We start from the raw sequence: 21,504 nt of genomic DNA, 5'->3' as shown, positions 1-21,504 counted from the left end.
GCTTTGTAATCCCACATTTGTTAGCTTCCAAGTTACTGTTTTTATTCCTATTCATCTCCAATCCTGTCTCTGCTTCAATTCCAACGTACTCTCGATTCTTCTAGTCGACTCTTGTGCTTTTTTCCTTCTCTCAAGCATTTTCTATTGGAACATTGGAGAAGATTTCACTGACACAGTCCCTCTGTGGTCTTTATTACCAGAAGAACAAGAAGCAGAATCTCGTTCTGTTTCACAGCTCATGATTTTTTGAACAAACTTTTGTATTTCTTCCTTACCGTGTACTTCATCAAAAAATGATTTTGTCCCTCCAGGGAAAAACATTTTGAAGATAGCTGGGTGCAGCAGTTTGAATCTCATGCCTCCTGCTTGAAATTCTCTGAATACTGGAATAAATTTACTGCTCTTCTTGTTAAATTGAAATTATCAGCAGCATGTCACACAAACAAGCTGTACAGCTGTATATTCATAATTCCTGACAGATTTATTGAAATCAGCTGACCAAGCACTACTGTGAGCATATTTACATTTTCTTTATAACATAGACAGATTACTGTCAGATATACTGCACTTCCTCAGCTGACTTGGATTACAAACTGTCCAACACAAAAGTCTTTTTTATAGTTTCAAAACTTTGTCCTTCATAAAAATATAATTTTCCTGTATTGAAGCCTTCTTTGCCTGCATCCTTATCTCAAGCCAGAGAAAACCAGTTCTCAGGAAGCTGAAATGTTCTTTCAGAAATGTCACTTTTCTGCTGAGTTAGCCAAGCTCATCCAGGGAAGCCATTTCTCAGAATGCTGAAATGTTTTTTCATTGATAGGACAGTTTATAACTTTTTCTGCTGTGTTAGCCATTTCCCTTTAATAACTTCATTTTCTTGAGTATCTGTATACATTCACCTGTGTATGATTCAACAAGCCTCTATTGTTAATGCCATTTGTTACAAAAACATTCAGAAGTATAATACTTTTTATATTACACAAGCACATTCTTTTAAGCCAATGCATCACATGCTATTTCTAAGAAAATATCAGACTGTTATTATGATTACCAAACCTCTGTTACTGTGAAGGAAAACAATTCTACCAAATTATATATATTTTTCTATCAAATACATGTTACTGCGATGAGGAAAACAAGTATTATGCTTATGTAATTCTATCACTTCTGCCTGGTGTATAATGAGTACAATCAGTAGTCATTCTCCACAAACACTGCTATCTCCCAGTTTTAGTACTTTGTCCTTCTTGCACAATTTTAGCAGAATCAACTCCTTCTTTACTGTTAAATGTCTAGGTTGCTTTTTTATATCCAGGTTTGGAGTATCTACACAATGTTCCATTTCAATTAACAATTCCTGTTGTGGAATACTAATCTAATTGCTTATTTGTGCTTTCATAAAATTAATACAATTCCTTCTAGCTTAACTGGTACAGCAGAAAATCCCTACATGCTCTGTCCTCTAATTCTGTTATTTTTTTAAACATCTCTTCTTGTGCAGTCTCATATTCAGCTAGCCTTTTCTTCATTTTGACCTCTGAGTTTGCAGTTTTATCACGTCATCTGAATATCTGTTTAAAGTTTCTTCCATTTTTTTTCAGCCCTTTATTGTTTGAGTCGATATGCTCCATCAGTATTTTGTTTATTTTAATCATGTCTGTGTGCAGATGTCTTATACTTTCCTCTAGGTTACTGGCAGTCATGTCTGGAGCTTGCACTGCTTTTTTGCTGAACAACTGCAGTATTTTTCCCAGTGTTTCTTCATCACTGTTTGTGGATGATTTTCCTTCAGGCCTTTTGTATTTCTTTTTTCCTGGCATCCGGCACTGCACTTACTAGCTAGTTACTGAGATTTACCCAGAAACGTAGGTCCACTAGCCTTCTCTGCTAAGTTTCTTTTTTCACACTGGGAGAGGTACAATTAAGCTGTTACTCAATGTGCAGCCATCTTGAAAGTCCTCAACAGTTAAAAGACTTGATCAAATTAAGACTAATCTCACCAGCTTAAAGGATGAAGCATGACAAAGAAATGTAATTATATGGCTTTGTGGAGGGAAAAGAGTGAAATGATTTGTTAGGAATGTAACAGTAAAATAGGTAAAATAGAGGAAGGAACTGTTTTTGCTAAAGGAGCGTTTGGGATTGCTCCAATGATCTGCTTGCCACTGCTGGGAAGAAACTGCAGGTATGGACAGCCCAGGCCAATATTTATCACATTTTCATTTTGTTGTGAGAGGGGACATGTTTTATGAAAACTATGGCAACCAAGTAAAAATTTGGCACTGGAAAGCACATACAAATAAAATAAAATAAATTCTTATTTCCAGTGCCAAATTTCTACCTGGTTGCCATGGACCTTTTTTCAAACAAAGACTCAAAGAAACATACATACACACAAATAAACAAAGAAATATATGAATAAGCATGGGATCATCATTGGTGACAACTTTCAGCCTTTTTGTGTAAACACCAAGCATTCCCTTCAAAATATGTTGCTCATTTCATATAAGTGGATGTAAATGTTAAGAGCCAAAACTGAAGTTGTTTCCTACAAAAGTAAAGGTATTTTAGAATGGGAAAGTGTCTGTGTTTGATAATCTTGATGAATCAAATGAGAAAAGAGTTGTTGGTGAGGCTTAGACCATCAAAATGTAGTAAATGGGAACAATGTGACTAAATTGAGAGATGTTGGAGGTTAATAGGTTATAGTCAAATGTTATTATAAAGAAAAAATGTGCGATGTTATCCCTCATGAGAAAGAGAAAGGCTGCAGTGTTTGATGAAGTCTAACTATATGCATGCTTCCAAAGTACTACAACTGGGAATCAACTTCTGAGCGACTTGGTTGGCTACAGTTACCTGCATTGGAAGCTGAAGTTAAGTACAAACTTGCAGTTTTAAAAGTACTGTATTTCATTTTTTCTGTTACCTAATTGTGTGTTTCACTGAATAGTGTGCTGTGTGTCTCTCTGCTATAAGAGGGGCAGTGGTATTCCCACTTCTTTGTTATCTGATATTTAACTGTTAGCCTAAAGGGCTTCATCTGTTCTTTAACTGCTAGCCACAAAGTTTGAGAATTCATTTTATGGTCAACTTCTGAGAGACTTGGTTGGCTACAATCACCTGCATTAGAAGCTGAAGTTAAGTACAAAGTTACAGTTTTAAAAGTACTCTATTTCATTTTTTCTGTTACCTAATTATGTTTCCCTGAATAGTGTGCTCTGTGTCTCTCTGCTATAAGAGGGGGTGGGGGTCTTCTCACTGCCTTGTCATCTACTATTTAACTGTTGGCCTAGAGGCCTTCCTCTGTACTTTAAGTGCTAGCCACAAAGTTTGTGAATTAATTTTATGCTCAACTTCTGAGATACTTGGCTACAATCACCTGCATTAGAAGCTGAAGTTTAGTACAAACTTGCAGTTTAAAAAGTACTGTATTTAATTTTTCTGTTACCTAATTGTGTGTTTCACTGAATAGTCTGCTGTGTGTCTCTCTGATATAAGAGGGGGTGGCGGTCTTCTCACTGCTTTGTTATCTGATATTTAACTCTTAGCCTATAGGGCTTCCTCTGTACTTTAAGTGCTAGCCACAAAGTTTGAGAATTCATTTTATGCTCAACTTCTGAGAGACTTGGTTGGCTACAATCACCTGCATTAGAAGCTGAAGTTAAGTACAAACTTGCAGTTTTAAAAGTACTGTATTTCATTTTTTTCTGTTACCTAATTGTGTGTTTGACTGAATAGTGTGCTGTGTGTCTCTGTGCTATAAGAGGGGTGGTGGTCTTCTCACTTCTTTGTTATCTGATATTTAACTGTTAGCCTAGAGGGCTTCCTCTGTACTTTAAGTGCTAGCCACAAAGTTTGAGAATTCATTTTATGGTCAACTTCTGAGAGACTTGATTGGCTACAATCACCTGCATTAGAAGCTGAAGTTAAGTACAAACTTGCAGTTTTAAAAGTACTGTATTTCATTTTTTTCTGTTACCTAATTGTGTGTTTCACTGAATAGTCTGCTGTGTATCTCTCTGCTATAAGAGGGGGTGGTGGTTTTCTCACTTCTTTGTTATCTGATATTTAACCGTTAGCCTAGAGGGCTACCTCTGTACCTTAAGTGCTAGCCACAAAGTTTGAGAATTAATTTTATGCTCAACTTCTGAGAGACTTGGTTGGCTACAATCACCTGCATTAGAAACTGAAGTTAAGTGCAAACTTGCAGTTTTAAAAGTACTGTATTTAATTTTTTCTGTTACCTAATTGTGTGTTTCACTGAAAGGTATGCTCTGTGTCTCTCTTCAATTATTTCCCCCCTCACCCTCCCTGTTCTTGTTTTGGTGTTAGTGTTGGTGGCTTTGAAATTGCCCGCCCCTCCTGTAAGTCTGTATTTGAACACTCCTCCTGAGTCCACCTCATTTGCTCACTTAATCGAGTACAGTGAGATCATATTCTGAGTATAGTTTTCACTCTACCTAATACAGAGAGAAGATTTGAGAAGGCCAACCACTTAGGTTCTTCCTTCCTCTTCCTTGCACTTTACTAAGAAAAAAAACTATTTGCACTTTATTCATCTGCTTTTACTGTATTTGTGTTTCCTCCTACTTTATTTTGCTTTTGCCTCTTCTTAAAAGTACTCAATTTTATTTATTCTGCTGCATTTATTACTGCTTGGTAGTAGCCTGATTAAATTGTAACTGTGATTCTAAGTCTTTTGGTTTAAGCACTTGGGCTTCATACCAGTTGTTTTACCTTAAGAAGGTCTGTGGTCTGCACTGTTGCAACAGTACATGTAGCTTACATCCTTCTATGCATGAAATTGCTGATTGAAGGCTCTGTGTCTGCTATTCTAAAAGTGTATTAGCTCTTGTTTAAGCATTTGGGCTTCAGGCCAGTTATTCTGCATTAAGAAGGTTTGTGGTCTGCACTCTTGTGTGGGGAGAGGCTGGATTCTGCCCTTCTGAGCTGGGAATTTCTGGTCACAGGTTTATTGTGCCTGCTTATTTGAACTGTTTCTTTCTGAAATTGGTGCGCCTTATTGCTGTAGCATAGACCAGATTCAGGCCTGCTGAATCTAGCTTTGTTTGTATAACTTGAGCACTAACCTAGGCCATCTTTTTTTGTAGAAGGTTTCCCTGCACCCTAGTAGCGGGAGTGTGCAGTTAGAACTTGTCTGATTGAAGACTGCTGGAACAGGGCTCAATTTTGAAATTTGTTCTGGTTATTTGAGTAACTTGTTTAAATCAGTTTGTTCATTTTCTATTGTTTTACATATATATATATATATATATATATATATATAAATTGCACTTTATTCATCTGCTTTTACTGTATTTGTGTTTCTTCCTACTTTATTACTGGGGGATTGACTACAACTCTGATCTGAGATATATAACTATAAGTATCCTTTTCTGTGCTTTTAAAGTGTTTTTTTTATTGTATCTGCTTTATTTTCTGGAAAAAAAAAAAATATATATATATATATATATATATATATATATATATACTTGTTTCCCACCTTTCTAAGCTAGTATAGTCCAGTTTTAAGGTTAGTGCTGAATTCAGGGCTGTGTTACAAATCTCTGTGTTTGCCCATACCTTACTTGGATAGATGAAGTTTCTCTGTTCACCTGTGAGAGAGGGGAGCTTTGAGCAGCCTATCTGACCCTGGAGGAGTGGTTCCAGCCCAGAAATTAGTAGTTTATTAGCCATTTTGGGCTAATTTCTATCTCTTTCATTTTCCTGCTAAAAAATGCATTTGTCCAGTTTTGCACACCGGGCAGTGCTGGTTAGCTAGGGTATAACTATTCCCGGCTCCACAAAGTCTCCTCTTCAATTTTTCCTTTGGAACTAGACAAACTTTGAACTTAAGCACTCAAGCCATTCATTTCTCAGCCCAGCACTTGCTCAAAACTCACAGCACTAGACTCCCCCTATACTGTACAGAAGGACCATACGAGCCATTCAGTAAAACAGTTCACTGTACCTATCCAGGCATGTCCAAAGGGCAGTTTCAGGTGTACTCTCCAGTCCAACTGATGAATCTGGGCATTTTGAGGCAATGTTTCAACTGCCTCATGTACACAGACAACCCTCTCCTCCCACCACCAAACACTAATACATGAGAGAGATGCAATTATACAGCCAAACTGGAGGCTAAGCTCTCTCAACCCAAGACTGGATCAGACAGACAAGAGGAGAAGGGAAATACTTGCATCACACCACCATTCTCACAACGACCCATTAAACCAGCACCGGCAAAAAAACACACATAAATACATGAAAACATACTTGGAGGCTCTAAATAAAAATATGCAAAAGCAACAGAGACCTCCAAAGCAGACATCCAAGCAACCTCCACCCCCCCCAACACAAACTATGAAACACATTCTTCACAAAACCAGTGTGCCATGCAATCACAGCCCTTAATGCAAAATAACATACCCAACATACTATTATAGGTGACTCTATAGTCAGGCATACTGACGTCCCACTCACTAGGCTGAATAAGGAGAAGGTTACTGTTAGCTGCCAGTCGGGTGCCAGGATCCGTCACATAACACAAGCACTCAGGTCACTCCAGAAAAAGTACAAACACGACTCTGTCATTGTCCATGTTGGTGTGAATGACCTGAGCCGTATCTCCCTGGACTACATGAAAAGAGACATGGAAGAGCTCCCTGATCACGTAGCCCAAGCCGGTATGACCCTGACCCTGAGTAGCATCCTGCCCTTACTAAGAATGATACCACGGTATAAAAAAAAAAGGGATATGGGTTTATTTATGAGAATGAGGGAAATTTTGATGAGGGTGAGGTTGAACACGGCCATCCCAATAATCATTACTTATCCAGTTCCCCTTTAGGAGCAGAGGGCCCACGAAGATCGGAGAGAATACGTCAAAGGCAAAAACAACTGACTTATGCAGAAGCCATACGATACCCACATCCATACACCTAATAAGTAAGAATGAGCAAAGTGAAGCAGCCACTGTTAATTTTGATGGAGCTGTTGTGCTTAGGAATTGCGAGAATATGATTGAAGGGAGAAATGATTGTTCTGATTTGGAAGTTAATCAAGATAATATGTATACTTCTAGGAGAGATCTCTCCAATAATTCTGATACAAATGAGGGACAGGGTGATGAATATCATGAAGCAATAATAAATCAAGCTATGTCAGATATGTATAACCAAGCAATTGTAGGGCAGAATGAAGAGAGACAGATAATTTATCAACAGCAGAATTTTACTATTTACAATTATACAGAATTACAGATAGATGAAACTTATTTTTCCTTATTTCTAAAGGGGTTTTCATTTGTATCAGCCGTGACTCCTAGTTTAGAAGACATTTTGATAGATATAAAACTTTTCACTAGGAGTTTAAACTTGGAGCATTTATTTAAGAACAAGCCCAAGGAATTGAATAGGAATAAGACTTTGACTAGGAGAAGCACCTACAATCCCCCATTACAGCAAGACATACACAATTTTGAAATATGTCTAACTGGATTGGTTAGAATGAATTATTATAGTAATAGGAACAAACATTCCAATTTGTCTATGGATGAAAATAGATTATTAACGCAGTTAAGGAATGATGAAAAAATACGTATAATGAAACCTGACAAAGGGGGAGGTGTGGTGCTGATGGAGCATTGGGAATATATGGCTAAAATGTTACAAATTCTTGACAATGTTGCATGCTGCTCTTTAGTATCAAGAAATGAAGTGAATATTTCTTATAGGAGAATGTACCTCATCTTAGAAGATAACCTTATGCAAGGGCTTATTGATATGGACCTTTATCAATACTTTAAAGTCAGTAATCCAATTATTCCAGCTATATTCGGGATCCCCAAGGTACATAAAGGGATCCAAAATCCACCTAAGAGGCCTATAGTTACTTCTAAAGGTTCCAAAACACAACCTATGGCCATTTATGTTGATGAGAAAATCAAGAGGTTCCATAAGGGCTACGAACATATACTTATCGAATCTTGGGATTTTTTGGAGAAAATAGGAAAATCAGAATTTCTGCCAGAAGCTATTTTTATAACAATAGATGTAAAAGATTTGTTCTAAGTTATTCCCCACGATGTGGGAATGAACTGGTTCGAACAAATGATTACTGAATTTGGCTTTTTAACAGCTGATGAATATATGCTGGTATTTGGAAAATATGGAGCTAGTTTTAAAGTACAACTACATATACTTTCAGGGTGATATATACCATCAGTTGCATGGTGTGGCTATGGGTTCTGCCTGTGCTCCCTTATATGCTAACATAGTCATGTTATACTGGGAGAAACATTACATATTTGAAACATTGTTTTCTAAGTATATCCGGGGATATTACAGATTCCTGGATGATATTTTTATTGTTTGGAAGGGGAGTGAAAAAATGATTCCAAAATTTATGGAATACTTGAACCAAACTACAAAGTTCCTGGAGTTTACATATAAGAGTGATAGCATAGAAGCTAATTATTTAGATGTCACAATCTCAAAAGATAGAGATAACAAAAAATACAAATCCAAAATATATCGTAAGGAATGCTTCTCCAATGCATATTTGCATTATGACAGTGACCATCCGTCCTTTTTGAAGAATAACATTATTAAAGGACAGATGGTTTGTATAGCTCATATGACATCTGACGAGGAAGAATTTTTGAAAGAAATAAGTTTTGTTCATGAGTTATTTAGAGATCGGGGATATCCTGAAAGAATTATTGTCCCAATAAAAGAAGCCATTATTCAAGGTTGGGGTGATACTTATAAACCATTGCTGAATAGTGGATTAATATTAAGAACTGAAGAACAAAGTACTGGATTGTCCAAAGAACAAAACAACAAAGTTAATCCATATTTAATACTTACATATAGTAATAATATAATATGGTTGAAGAAATGTATTAACACAGTGTGGAACATTTTTAAAAAGATACCATCTAATGTGGATTGTTTTTCTAGACCTTTAAGAATTAGTTATAGAAGAAATAGGAATTTGAAAGAAATATATGAACAAAAGAAGGAAGAGACACTGAGAGGAGCAACAAATAGAGTTGGTACCCTTAAATGTGGTAGATGTAAGCAATGTACATTTATGGCTGGTACTAAAGAATTAAACATTACAAGCATTAAATATTCAATGAAAGCCAAGAAATATTTTAGCTGTTATACTAAGGGTGTGGTTTACCTTGCCTACTGCATTAAATGTTGGGCATATTATGTAGGCAAGACGGAGATATTCCTTAGACAGAGAATCTATGAACATATTAGAGATATAGATAAAATGAATGAGCACAATGCCCCATACAGACATAAATTGAACTGCCAGCAAGCGGAGTTTAGATTTTGGGTATTGGAAGAAGTTTTACTGGGAGAAAGAGGGGGTGATCGGGAAACAAAATTGGAGTTTCGAGAGTTAATTTGGCAATTGAGGTTAGATGCTATACATTCTCCTGGCCTCAATGACCATCTATCCATCACCCCAGTTCTTAAATTGAGAGCTTTGGACCCTAAAAGACATTAAATTGATATAGGGGGTACCAAATTATAACAACAACAACTATACATTAATATTTAATAAAATAATATAAGATGTATTTCATGTAGATGATATTATGGTCTAGTAGGTATTTTATATATATTTTATATATATTTTATGTAATTAATGATTTTAGGACAGCACACATACATATTCTACATATTTCTTATTTTTTCTGATTTTATAATATACTAGCAGTATATTTATATACATATTTTTTAATACTATATATTCACAACATAATAGTATATATTTATTTATTCATTTGCACTATTAATAATAATGAGCAATATATGTTTTTTGTTTTTAGCTTGAGGAAGTACATTTAAGTAATGGCATCAATGCATAGAAAGGATGTGACATGTTGTTTTACAAGCAGAGCTTTTGCACTTTAATTGTGAATGCACAACTTATCAATTGTATACTTAACCAATGAAGTGGATGCTTGTGCAATAGATTGATTATTTAAATGAACTTGCCTTGTAGGTATTTGATTCTGATGAAGTCTCTGGATAAGAGATGAAAGCGCTTAATCCGATATCTTTTGTGCTGTGTGTTTTTTAATAAACTGTTGAAGTGAACGGCTGAGACTTGTGGATTTTTGAATTGGACAGCCTCTATTGGATGACTACCTGAAATTCATCATTTGGTGCAGTGTGTGTTTTTTGTGGATAAAAAAAATTACCAATTTCAACAACTGGCTAAGTTTCTGGTGTCATTCAATGGGGATCCAGTGTATGTCCAGCTGGGATGACATGCTCGACAAGCCACGCTGCTTTGCTAGAGACAGCCTGCACCTGTCACCCTTAGGCTTTCGAATACTGGTCAAGGCTCTTGCCACCCCTTAGTGCCTTTTTTAGGCAAGGCTCAAAAGACAAACCCACCACTGTAAATAGCACAAGTAACAAAAAACTGAGGGTAATGCTACTCAATGCCAGAAGTCTAAACCTCAAAATACATGCACTCAAGGCACTCCTTAGTACGGAGAAAATTGACATATGTGCAGTAACAGAAACCTGGTTTAAGGCTCCAGAGAGCACCCCAGCACTACCAGGCTACAACTCACCCCATACAGTTTGATCATAGAACCCGAACCGAAATACAAAAGGTGGGGGCGTATCCATATTCATCAAGGATACCCACACCTCCAGGTTAGTGGCACAGCAGAATGCTTCAGAGATCATTCACATGCAACTAACAATGGGCAAATCTGTAATTCAAATTGTAGCTTGCTACAGATCACCCACCATGTCCCAAGACCCCCATTCCACATTTCTTTTAACATTGGGAAATATAAAGGTCCTACCAAACACCCTAATATTGGTTGATTTCAATTACCCAAACATTAACTGGGAGAACTACTCAAGTACTAACTCCCTTGCCCAAAATTTCCTAGAATTTATAAACTCAAAAGCCCTGGATCAACTGGTCAACACCCCTACCAGAGGTGACATATTGGACCTGGTCATCACCAACATGTGTCACTCGTGTTCCACACCGGAGGCCAACCCCTCGCTGGTTAGATCTGACCATAAACAAATCACTTTGGATATCCACATTCCGCTCCCACCCCTGGACAAGGAAACCACCGTGAAAAACTTTTCAAAAGCAAACTTCACGTTACTTAAGATCGAGGTGGAAAGTTTTAAAGCCCCCATGCTAAAGGATAAAGCTGTCCAAGTTGCAAAATCCTTTACTAATGCATTCTACGGGCACCTACAAGAATGCCTGGATCGTGCTATCCAAAGGAAAACTAAGACTCACTCCTCCAAGAAAAGGAAACCAGTCTGGTGGACCCTTGCCATAAACAATCTATACAATAGAAGGAGGAAACTAGTACAGAAAAGATTAAAATCCCAAAAAGGGAAGACAACCCTGATCAGTGTCAGCAAGAAACTACGATCCCTCATAAAATCATCCAAGGTGAGCTTTGAAAGAAAAATTGCCAAGGACTCCAAAGATAACCACAAGGCATTCTTCAGCTATGTCAAGAATCTAAGTGGTAATTCTCAGATCTGCTTGGAGTTAGTGCAGAATTGTACAAAATACACTGAACTGACCGATATCACCAACATCCTGGCAGACAGTTTCAGTGCAAACTTCACCCCCCTCTCACCCTCAAAAGGGCCCATAACCATACCAGAAGAATGTAGAGCCCCTGAAATCACAGACATTCAGGTTAAAACAGCCCTCTCCAAAGCCAAAAACACCTCATCAATTGGACCTGACAGTGTCCCAGGCTGCGTCCTACACATGCTCAAAGACAAACTAACCCATCATCTAAACACACTGTTCAAACTCAGCCTGTCCACAGGCTACCTACCCATAGAGTGGCACACAACAATGGTTATTCTGCTCCACAAAGGTGGAGCCACAACAGACCCTGGGAACTATCCCCTTATAAGTCTGACTAGATGGTCTGCAAGGCTATGGAGCGCATCATCATGGAACTCATTAACAGAGACATTGGGAACCTCCAAACACTGGACCCTACCCAGTTCTGCTTTGTTAAGGGCAAATCATGCCTCCTAAACCTGGTGGACTTCTTTGAGACAGTTACCAAGGCTATAGATGAGGGAAAGGTGGTACACACAGCCTACCTAGACCTCACAAAGGCCTTCAACACCATTCCCCATTCTGGCAAAATAGACAAGCTCACCAGCCTGAACATAAACCCCTACGTCACAAGGTGGGTTGCCAACTGGCTCATGGACAGAACCCACATGGTGAGAGTTGCAGGAGCTAGTTCCGACTCTAAGCTGGTTACAAGTGGCGTTCCCCAGGGCTCAGTCCTAGAACGCCTCCTGTTTGGCATATACTTCTCAGAGGTACAGGCAAGCACAGGAGGACTATGGCTGATGAAGTTCGCAGATGACTGCAAACTAGGGTTTCAGTGAGACGGATACCTGGTGTCAAAAATCATGGCCTCAAGCTAAATGCCAAAAAGTGCATAGTCATCCCCTTTGGAAAAAACAAAGTACCCACAAACTACCACATAGGTGGTAGTCCCTTAAATACGGAAAATGTAATAAGGGATCTGGGGACCAAAGTAGCTAGTAATCTCTCCTTTGATAATCACATTGCCAAAGTGGTTAGAAAATCCTTCTATGTGGCCCACCTAATCACAAAAGGGTTCGCATCCAGATCAAAAGAGGACAATGTGCCCCTCTACTCATCACTCATCAGACTCATCATAGAGTAAAACTTTCCATTTGGGATGTACCTTACAAAACACCTGCAACAGCTGGAAAGACCACTGAAGTACCTCACCAAGAGGATCACTGGCCTCAAACAGATGCCTTATGCAGCTCGAGTGAAGAAACTCCAGCTGTACTCAGTTGCATACCGCCTACTCAGAGGTGATCTCTGCCTGACATAGAAGGCCATGTCCAACCCAGAATTGATGGACATGCTCCACCTAAAGAAAACCTTATCCCCTCAAGCCACACGCTCTAGGGATCTAAACCTCACCACAACAATAAATAGGATGTACTGGAGGGATAGATTCCTGTCCCAGAGACTTCCCATTCTTTGGAACAAGATTCCAATCTACATTAGGCAGAGCTCCTTGCTAACACTCTTCAAGAGAAACCTTGACGAGTGGATAGGAAACAAATCGTTTACCCCGGGGATCACTTCAGTGGCTCTGCTGGACAGAGGCACAGGGAACTAATCTAAGGGGGCAGCAAAAGCCAACACATTCTGGCTAGGCTTATAAATGCCTTCGGGCAGATAGCCTAGTACCTATCTATGAACCTAAAGACATAGTAAACAATTGAAAGTATGCAGAAGACAGTTTTTTTCCCCTTTTTTCCTTTTTTTTTTTGATACCATGAATTGCTGTTGATAACTTAATTTTAGATTTTACAGTTTGATAGGCAAATAAGATTGCACCTTCAAATAATTGTCGTTATGAAATAAGGAGCTACTAAAATATGAAAGAATGTCTTTCAGTTCACAGGATATTATTTTTCATAATGACTGTTGAGAAATTTTTATAGTAAGAAAAAGGTTTATGTTGGGCAGCTGTAAAGTATATAACATTACCAAGGGGCTGAGGCCAATGTACTAATGTTGCATGAGTAACTTAGGAATTAAAAGGTTAAAGACTTCTGCTGGGGTACAATAACAGGAAGAAAAATTAAAGCTGTACATGGTCATGCAAAAGGAGTAATCATGGAATAAAATAGAAGAATTTAGTGAGCATTAAAGTAGTTAGTGTTAAGTGGTGGAAGGCATATAGTATAACAGCAAACTAAATAAATAAATGTTAATAGTATGAGACAGTCCTAGATGAGGACAGTAAAGAACACCTGTTAATTCCTAGTTAAAGAATATGTTAGATAACTACCAGAGTAAAAGGAAAGTTTAAAGGGAGGAGCATCCTGGGTGAGCCAGACAGAATTATATAGCACATACTGTCCTAGGGCAAAACAAAGGGTAAAGCCTGCCTTTTGTGTTGTAATTACATTAGTTATCTGTTTGTTTTTGGCTGGTTGATGCCACATCCAGTTGCTGATCAGGCAGAGGGCTGCAAAGCACTTTCCAAAGTTTTGCAAATAATTTATAAGTTACTTAGAAATGTTTACATTTATTTTGGTTCGATAGTTTAATGCACACTTTTAGCATTGTCACTGCGGACTTTCCAACAAAACCTGAGTTACCAGCTTTTTGCATGGCTGGGTATTTGTTATTTCTTGATCATCCAGTAAACCACTCACTTTAACTATGAACCATTTTGGTCTGCTCTCTAAACTGCAGATAAAGCTACAGCAAATCTAAGGTCTGTATGTGATGACCAAGAGGTAATTGCTTGCTGGGAAACACTGTATGGAGAATGAGCAGTTGTATGTGCAGTTGGTAATGTTTTTTGGGATTGTGCTGCATGGAAGCAACTGTGATTTACAGGATACAGTTTCACTGACAGATTGAAAGAAGAGAAACAGTATTTGCAGCAGTTGTGTCCTTGTTCTTTACGAAGGCACTTCCTATATGCTAATAGTTTTGTGGGATCCTTTTCTGCCCATGAATGTTAGTTTGGTTTTACATAACTTTTAAACCAACAGAAGTTCTAAAGTGAACTCTGCCTCCTTAACCTATGACTGTGCTGTGACAATGTTGTTTACTTAACTGAGGTGCAATAAATTTGAATTAGTGTGGTCTAGCTGGCACTTTCACTGCTCTGCACACAGACATAAATTTATTTAGCTGCATTTTGCTACTTTGAATACTTTAAGTGGTTAGCCTTTGGTTTGGAAACCAACACGACTAGATATGAAATAATTAGGCTGCATACTTCTTGTTTCTGTATTTGATTATATTTGTAACCTCTGTTGTTCCTTTTTTATGCTTTATTAGATGCAGTTAACACTAACAGTTGCAAATAACTGGCATTAAATACATATACATTGGTTGTGTCTATGTAACTTCAGTCTAATATATACTGTCATATTATAAAAAATAGGAGAAAAAAGGATAATCCATCATTACATACATAAGCAACTTAAGCTATATACACTACATACAGTGAAGTAATCACACTTAACTGAGAAGAATGTAGTGAACACTCAAGATAGTGTAAAGCTAGCAGAAAGCAGGAACCTTAATATAGAATATCAAGTCATCAACTTAATTAGAAACACCACACCGTTGCATTATAATATGTAGTGCCCAGCTGCTGCAAATGAAAGGACATATATCAATGTGCCCAGGGATCATCCTCAAAAACCCTTGCCCAGTATATGTTTACATTTTTTCTTTCTTTACAACTCCCATTTAGTTCAACATTACATAAATTGCTCAATTTCTGCCTTCCCTTACACCTCACTCATCCCATTTCCAGTTTGCTTCTTTCTTTTACAATATTCAATACTTCAAATACAGTTAGTTCAGATTCTGATTTCCATTTTCTAGTAATTTCTTTTTGGCAGCCAATAGAATTAAACTTATTAAGGCCTTACTATGTCTAATTCATTCAGATCCTGTGTCCCAGATCAAAAGAATCATTTAATTAGTTACAACCATTTGTTTTTTAATTCATACTCTTAAATACTTCATCTTATCATGTCCCCACAAGTATGAGCATTACTGAACCAAGTTGTGCGTGGGTACATAATTTACAGGTATAGACTTTATTTCATGTTCATTAATCTTGTATCCTGAAAAGACTTGAAACTGTCTCACAATGTTCCACAACACAGAAATATCCTTTTCTGGTTTTATCAAGTACAAAATAATATCATCTGCAAATAAAGACAACTTTTCTTGATTATCATACCAATCACATGCTTGAATTTCTGGGTCCCTTATTTTCTTTGCCAATGGATCTAAATATAAAGCAAATAACAAAGAGGATGGAAGACATCCCTGCCTGGTTCCTCTGTTCAAGGATAAACTACTGGAGATGAACCTTCTCACCTTAATTCTTGCCTCCAATGCTTCATACATCCTCTTAATTAACCTTATTATTGTATCAGAGAATGCAAATACTTCCATTCCCTACTCATAACATCCCAGCCTACTCTGTTGAACGCTTTGTCTACATCATGACCCACTAAAAACAGTGGTATTTTCTTATATTCTGCTTCTGTCTAGATCATCATTACTCTATTAATATGACAAATGTTTGCCTCCCCTTCACAAAATTACACTGATCCATATATATCAATTTTGGCAACACCTTAGCCATTCTTTTAGCTAAAATTGATATAAACACTTTATATTCATGACTTAAAAATTGAAATGGATTGATATGATGGTGTGTCTGATGGGTCTTTACTCACTTTTGGTAATATAGCCACCACAGCTTTCTTCCAAGATGGTCTTGCTTCCCCTTCTTTAAAATACTATTAAACAAAATCTTCCAGATCACTTTCTTCCCTCCTAAATTCCAAACTTCCACAGGAGTATTAGCTGTTACTGGAGACTTCCCTGCTGATTGATTATAATTCACCCTTTTATCTGGTAACCATCTGAAATGTTGGGACCCATTAGAGTGAGTCCTGAAATGTGGAGACTGAATGACGGAAAGATCAAACTTAAATACACTAAGTCTGAAATGCCATTTCTTGGAATATTTCCTTTTCTCTGAGGTATGGTGATCTCTGAAGTAGTAAATATAAGTTTGTGGGGTGTGGGGAGCTTGTCCCCCACATGGGTGGGGGGTGCGGGTTGGGCTCACCCCCCCCCCCAAAAAAAAAGAAGTTTTAAGGAGAATAATGATTTTCAATATTCACTCTTTTCCATGTTTTCTGTCTTTTTTTCCTTTGGCATTTTGGCACTCAGCATGCAAAGTATCAACATTTCAATAGGGAACCTTTTTATTTCATCTCCTCTTTTCTTAACTAGTAGTTGTTGAACCTCATTTTCCCCTAACCTTGGCATTAAGTCTTCCATAATTATTGCCATGTGTGCTACTTCTTGGTTTCCACATTTCCTCTGCATTATACAATTTTTCATAAAATTTCTAAACTATCTCTAACAACACTATAGAATCTCTGGTTATTTTTCTTGTCATAGGCTCCCTAAGTTTGGTGACAACTCTTTCTACTTTCTGTTTCTTAAGCTGTGTTAAAAGCTTATGTTCACTGCAACTGTTATTACAAAATAGTTGTTTAACAGTAATCTTTCTAAACTCTTGCATATTATCTAAATATTCCTTATTTTCTCTTCAGAACTCTGTAGTTGCCCCTCTTCTTGTTTTGTGATAGTTCCCTTATTCTGCGATACCTGAAGCTTTGTCAGCCCCTCTAAATAATTCCTATTAGTTCTTAGCCATATTTCTTTCTCATTTATTTCTTCTCTAGTTTTCAAGTCCATTTCCATTTTATCCCACTCACTAGCTATCCCTTCTGAAGAAATGTCTATCTTTTCTGTTATAATTTTCACTACCCATTCCTTGAATTCTTTTCTTTTTAACAAGTAGGAGGGAAAGAGCCAGTGTGTCATTTTCAATTCATTACGCTGCATATTTATCTTAGTTTTTATTGGTGCATGATCTGAAATAGTTATAGGAGGTATGTAACAGTTTTTACTTAAATGTGAAATATAAATTATATCCAGTCTAGCCTAGTTACTGTACCTTGGAGAAAAATGTGCAAATTCTGTCTGTGTTCCCACTACTGAATTCTCATAATTGTTTGTTTGTGTCTTTCGGGTTTTCCCGGTTAGGGGTCGCCACAGCGGAACTCCGGTCCGCTAATGATTGATAGTTGATTTTTACGTGCCAAGTTACCAGCCCTGACACACAACCTTCAATGAAGGTATGCCCATTCACGCATGTCTCCACGCAGAAGACGCTCTAGCTGAGACTCGAACCTGACAGCGTCTTACTGTGAGGCGACAAAGCTACCGCAGTACCACCACCGCGGTGAATACTGAATTCTCATAATCCATGACAAATATTTTCATACATTTCTTCAGAAATGCAACCTCTTTTGTTATATTTTCTCTTCTAGGTCCCCTCATATATCCTCATTATTGCAAATCAAGTTTCCAGTCTCCACCTAGAAGTAATATTCCCTGCTGAAGGCCGATTGCTTCTCCCAACATGTTTTTTAATCTCCACAATACCAGTTTTCCGTGTAATATAAATACATGTCTGTAATCCTCATCCCTTGGCAATAGCCCCTTAGTACCACAAACCACCTATTGTCTTTTCCTGTTTTATCACTATTGGACTACCTTAAACAATCACTATTATCACTATTATTTCCTTTGTCCCTGACATTCTACCAGAAATCCATCACAAAGTCCTTTCTTTGTCAAATTCACATACGCATTTCTTTCCAGATTTGTCTCCTGCAGCATTGCTATTTCCAATCTGCATTTTTTAATTTAATTCAATACTCTTTGCTTTTTGTATGTATCCCTAAGGTCATTTATATTCCAAGATAGTATGAATAGAATAGTCATGAAGTTAAAAACGTATTGTTTCCATCTATTATATACGACAGTTTTTTTTAATGTTTACCAAACTGTTCTTTTATACAGTTGTTTCTTCTCATCTATCTCCATTTGACTCTATGTCACATTTTCAAGACTTTTTTTTAAATGAAAACCCACAGACAATAAACTAACTACACGTAGTTACTTAGAACAAACATACAAAACAATGTACATTTTCAACAAATGAAGTTTAACCCTCCAGTTTGATAGCATTGCCAGAAATTGGCACCTGCACCCACAGGCATTGCCTAATCTAAAATGAAGGCCACCCATGCTAAAGCGTATGTTATAGCCTGTGTTCCCACTAACAATATTGCTTTCTTTTCTTTTCTCTGCTCTTTTCCCCTCCCAAATGCAGAAAACAGGTTGCTTGCTTTCAGAAAACATTAACTTTTAGCCCTATGAAAAGGTGTACTGTCTACCTTTAAATAAAACTAAATTGTGCACTATTCTATTAAATACATTAAAGTGTTAAGGCTGTTGGTGAGGATAGTATCTTTTATTCACTTCCCAAAATTCCAGACTTTATTTTTCTGAACTGCTTGCTAATACTCCTTTACATTTTCCAGCTTCCTCAGGAAGGAATGTTCAGAACTTTCAAGATTAATTGCTTGTATATGCAAGTAAAAGTAGACAGCAATGACAAAGCAACTAACAACTGTGCAGATGCATGAAGGAATCTTAGTAAATTTCACTCAGACCACAATGTACAAAACTCCTTTGGCCAACTGCCCCCAGAGTTCAGGTCCCCCACTGAGTATTTATCACAAATATCTTGCACTTTTTGCTTAAGGGGGAAGACTTTTTCGACATTTCCAGAAGATGTAGCACCTAGTCCTTATTTTATTGGTATTCTACCTCCAACATTGTGGAGAGACTGCTGGAAACACGGAAGTTAACTTAGCAGGAGTATAAAGCATTTGGAGAGGATGGACTACCTACTTAAGAACTGAATTGACTTTGGCTGTTAACAGTACATTTTCAGCTTTCACCCTTGCAAGGGCTACATTCCTTGTACACGTCAGTAGCATTAAATCTGTGTAACTGAACTGATTTCACTATACTGTAGTTCCAAGTAGCAATTGTTGAAGAGTAATCTTTGCTGCTTCGCAACTTATGTCACCAAATACTAGTGAATTAAAATATGTTATCTGTTCTTTCAGGTCCTGGAAGTCAATTATATATCCAGAAAATTAATAACTGAAGGCAAGCTTCGAGTGAGAGGAGTTTTTCTGACTCCTTGTAGGTTGTGTCAGCCCCCCGCCAAACAATAAAAATCAATCAGAGAATGAATTTGCCAGCTGTTTGACTGTTACTCTGACAATCTGGCATTCATTTATGCTCAAAATTAAAAGTTTGTCAAGTGCTGAATAGACTGTGTGCACATGTATTTCTGTGAAGGAACACAAGGGATAGAAATATCTTTTTTCTGAGTTGAGATTTGTCATTCATCAGCTGATTTTAAATTCTTTTAAATACAACTTAGCTCACTCCTTGCATGCAATAAATGCACTTATAACTGAAGTAGCAATTATTTTAATTACTTATTAATGTTACACAGAAAGTGGATACAATAATAAGTTTAATAATAAGTATAATAACAGCAGTACAGTCTTATGTAACTGGAAATAACTGTGATATTGTGTCTTAATATGTGTACAAAATGAGTACCCGTGACAAAGGATTGATTTTTAGTGAAAAAGATTTTGATGTTGCATATTTTGTAGTTTTTTTTTTAAAAGCTTAAATGCCGAATACGTTATGCAGACATACCTCTTAAAATGAAATTGTTTCATCAACCAATGGGCTTTTAGGAACTTAGTTGGCTATTAATCTGCAGTTGAGAGCTACCTTTGCTGTGCTTTTACATTAAGAAGTTACAAGATTATTAATTTTGTGACAGAAGGTGTTTTAGCTGGTCTCTTGAGTTTGGCCAGAGGGCATGGGAGTTAGTTTTCATATTTTTTTCTGTCTACTAGAAATTAAGTGCATTTTCGAGGAGCTGTTCACTGCTCAGCTGCAGCGGTTAGCAGTACACTGTATAGTAGCAAACCTATAAAGCTAGTACTTAAGACTTTAATCCATAACACAAAATCGCTTTATGTGGGCTATGCTCAGGGCAACTAGTTAGAGCGTCAAACAGCACTAAGATTATAGTACTATCTAACATCTAGCCTTCACCCTAGACATCACTCAGGTGACCCCTGTAAAACCAAGACCTTAGACCGTAATAGCCCAAACTTAATACAGGTCTTGACAACATGGGTTTGCAATTTTTCTAATGTCTCTGTAACCACAAATATTCTGAAACAAGGTAGCAATTGTCTCATGTACTCAGGCAACCTTTTAATCCTTAAAGAAAATAACACAACATGTGAGAGATGTACAAACATAACTTCCTTGAAGGCAAAACTTTCACTTACAAACAGGGTTGTCAGAACACACACACTACAACCTTCACACATACCACTCACCACACACATAAACCTTCTTATGGTGAGGCACTTACAAGAAACCTCTGCAAACCTCAAAAAACTCCTAAGCTGTCAAACTGCAACAACTACTCTCAGCAATCACTAAAGTATACACCAAAAGCATCACCTAATGCCACACATAAGCGTAGACCCAGTGATTCCCCCAAGAACAAAGCCCATAAGACAAGCAAACACTTTACCTAGCACTCTTGTCATAGGGATTCTATTGCATGACACACAAACTCCTCTCACCAGGCTGGACACACTGAAACTCCTCTCACCAGGCTGGACAAGCTAAATGCCAAAAAGTGCATTGTCATCCCCTTTGGTAAAAACACGGTACCCATGAATTTCCAAACAGGGGGAAGTTCACTTAACACAGAAAGTGTAATAAGAGACCTTGGGACCCAATTGGATAGTAACCTCTCCTTTGATAATCACATTGCTATAGTGGTTAGAAAATCTTTCTATGTGGCCCACCTAATAACAAAAGGGTTCGCATCTAGAAAAATGGAAGTCACTGTCCCCCTCTACTCATCAC

This window comes from Protopterus annectens, chromosome 12.part0 (genome assembly GCF_019279795.1).
Source record: "Protopterus annectens isolate FY-2018-M chromosome 12.part0, PAN1.0, whole genome shotgun sequence".
Lineage (NCBI taxonomy): Eukaryota > Metazoa > Chordata > Ceratodontiformes > Protopteridae > Protopterus > Protopterus annectens.
This window is presented reverse-complemented; position numbering follows the sequence as displayed.